This window comes from Hordeum vulgare, chromosome 3H (assembly GCF_904849725.1).
Source record: "Hordeum vulgare subsp. vulgare chromosome 3H, MorexV3_pseudomolecules_assembly, whole genome shotgun sequence".
Classification (NCBI taxonomy): domain Eukaryota; kingdom Viridiplantae; phylum Streptophyta; class Magnoliopsida; order Poales; family Poaceae; genus Hordeum; species Hordeum vulgare.
Window position 1 is genome coordinate 317,890,819 of NC_058520.1, and position 3,335 is coordinate 317,894,153.

Below are 3,335 nucleotides of genomic sequence, written 5' to 3' on the forward strand. Positions count from 1 at the left end.
TTATACTTGTTGCTCCAAGATTACGGGTTAACATCTTCCCTTTCAATGTGAATTCAATGAGAATAAAACCTTGGCTTCTTATGTTAACAATATATATGATTACTATGATTTGGAACGAATAGAAGAATTTGTTGCTTTTAAAGGAGCTTATGAAATTGCTTCTTTGCTTGAAAAGTATGATGATGTTTCTTACAAATCTGAAAAAATTGCCATACTTAAATATTGCTATGATAATTATGAATACAATGCTTATATTGATGAATTTATTGAAAGAATGATGACTGACTTGGAAGAGATTAATACTTGCAATAATGTCATGGGCAAGCCTTCGCTCTCAAGCACCAAATGAACACCATGCCTGGTGCGTGCAGTCAGCACCTGGTACAGTAGGGGGCCTTGGACGAGGTAATATGTTGAACACCTTTCCTGCGTCAGGGCACCTGACTCATGGACATCAAGCAACTGCAGCAAGAGGGTTGAGAAGGCAACCCCAGACCTCGATTCCATCGTACACGCGGTCAGCGGAACCACGGACGCATCCGAAACACCGGCGTCATTATCGATGATGTCGGGGCCGTACTTCGTGTGAGTGGAAGGTGCAATGGTGGCAAGCTTGTTGTGGACGACGACAGTAGAGGTGTTGGTTCTGACAGTGGACGTTGCCCATGTGGGCATAAGCTGCTCAACCTCCTTGTCATTGAGGTTGGGCATGTTAAACATATATGTTGCGGCTAAGGATCTCAACCAAGCCAGGAGAGGTTTATCTCTATCTCCAATCTAGGAGGTTTAAGTTAGATAGGATAGATACTCATGTAATGTTTAAACTCTTATCTATCTCTTGCTTTCCTTGATCTCCAAGATTGTAATCCTAACCTCCTATACGCGGTATGAGGGCTCGCAACCCAGCTATATAACATGCAGCACGTCGGCCTAGATGGCTAAGACGTTTCCGCATTATCGCACGTGGTATACAGAGCAATCTTCCTCCATTAGTCTAGCCAGTTCATCTCCACCCATCGTGCGCCATCGCCATGTCTTCCTCTAGCTCCCACCAGTCGTTGCTCAGCGGCGAAGTCCCGGAGAAACTCACCAGCACCAACTACGTTCTGTGGGGTACACAGATCACGCCACAGCTGCGGTGTGCCGGCGTCTACCACTACGTCGACGGCACGACACCTGAACCGGTTGTTGTCCTTAGCACCAAGGACACCACTGGGAAGGAAACCTCTGAGTCAAATCCCCTTCATCCAACTTGGATGTGCGAGGATCAGCAGGTTCTCGGATATCTGCTCCAAAACCTCTCCAAAGAGGTTCTCATCACGGTGACCACGATCACCATGGCGCACAAACTCTGGGTGGCATTGGCGAACATGTTCTCGTCGCAATCACTCATCTGCGTCAACAACATCCGAACTGCGTTGATCAACGCGCAGAAGGGCAACCAGTCGATGGCCTCCTACTTTGCTGCCATGCGAGGCTACGCCGATGAACTCGCAGCAGCCAGCAAGGCCATCCAGGATGATGAGCTCATCTCCTACATCATCCATGGGCTTGATCAAGATTATCAGCCCCTCGTCTCCGCCCTAGATGCACGTGTCACTCCGGTAACCCTTGATGAACTCTTCGCTATGCTTAGTAACTTTGATCAATGCATGGCGCGGTATCAGGGCTGCGACGGCGGCTTGAAATCTTCTGCCAACTCTGCGACCAAAGGCCGTGGTGGTGGCGGCTCTCGCTCGTGTGGCTCTTTCCGCGGCAAAGGGCGTCGTGGTGGTGGCACTTCTCGCGGCAACCCCAACGGGCGCCGCGGTGTTGGTGCCAACAGAAGCAGACCCGACTCGCCTCGCTGCTAGATCTGTGACAAGCTCGGGCATGTGGCAAAGGACTGCTGGTACTGCTATGACGAGGACAAAGACTCTTCACAAGATGAAGAAAAAGTCGTTGCAATGGCAGACGGCTCCTATGGCGTCGATACCAATTGGTATTTCGACAGTGGAGCCACCAATCACATCACCAATGAGCTGGAAAAGGTCACCACGAAGGAGAAATACTGTGGCAAGGATCAAATACATACTGCCAGTGGCAAAGGTATGGGTATATGTCATATTGGTAATTCAACTATCAATACCCCTAGTCAAAAAATTCATCTTAAAAGAATCTTACATGTTCCTCGTGCCCACAAAAATCTTCTATATGTTCATAGAATTGCCATTGATAATCATGTGTTTCTTGAGTTTCATCCCTATTTCTTTTTGATCAAGGATTAGGCAACGAGGAAAATTCTCTATCGCGGTAGATGTGTTCGAGGGCTCTACCCGTTGATTCTAGAGTTTAGAAGATTCAATATAAAAGCTTGTGGTGCTGTCAAGCTCTCATCCACTCGATGGCATGATCGTTTAGGACATGCTTCTTTTTCTTTAGTAGAAAAGTTACTTAGGAGAAATAAGCTCCCGTTTGTTGGTGAGCGAAATATTGAAACTATTTGTGATTCCTATCAATGTGCTAAAAGTCATCAATTACCTTATCCTATATCTACCAGTGTCTCTACCAAGCCTCTGCAATTAATCTTCTCTGATGTGTGGGGTCCTGCACCTTCCTCTGTTGGTAGATACACATACTACGTAAGATTCATAGATGACTATAGCAAATTTTCATGGATCTACCTCCTTAAGAAGAGATCTGATGTGTTTCAAGTTTTTCAAAACTTCCAAGCACTTGTTGAATGCAAGTTTGTCAGCAAACTAATAGCCATTCAATCAGATTGGGGAGGAGAGTATGAAAAACTCAACTCCTTCCAAATTTTAGGCATCTCACATCACATGTAATGTCCTCATGCTCACCAACAAAACGGATCAGCAGCACACAAACATACGCACATAGTTGAAGTCAGTCTGCTCTTCTAGGAGGTGCCTCTATGCCTTTTAAGTTTTGGGGTGAAGCATTCCTTACAGCTGTTCACATCATAAATATGTTATCCAGACGCGTCATTCACAATGAAACACCTATGGAACGCCTCCTTCATATTAAACCAGACTACACGTCTCTTCATGTTTTTGGCTGTGCCTGTTGGCCAAATCTTCGCCCATATAACAATCGTAAGCTCATGTTTCGATCAAAACAATGTGCTTTTCTTGGGTATAGTGCTCAACACAAGGGAGTAAAGTGCCTCGACATCTCCACTGGTCGTGTCTATATTTCTCGTGATGTCGTGTTTGATGAGACTACATTTCCCTTTGCAACTCTCCATCCTAATGCGGGTGCCCTCTTACGCAAAGAAATTTTACTTCTTCCATCCCATCTCTCTGGATATGATCAAGGGGGCATTGATACTTGTG

The 3,335-nt window shown here is 45.9% G+C and overlaps 1 non-coding gene across 1 annotated transcript; it reads left to right on the plus strand.

Annotated features, from left to right (window-relative positions):
* The first annotated feature begins 1,508 nt into the window (after positions 1 to 1,508).
* On the plus strand, positions 1,509 to 1,647 carry LOC123445811. The gene has a single exon (XR_006631181.1). It is a non-coding gene; the product is annotated as a small nucleolar RNA Z247 (small nucleolar RNA).
* The last annotated feature ends 1,688 nt before the right edge of the window (positions 1,648 to 3,335 follow it).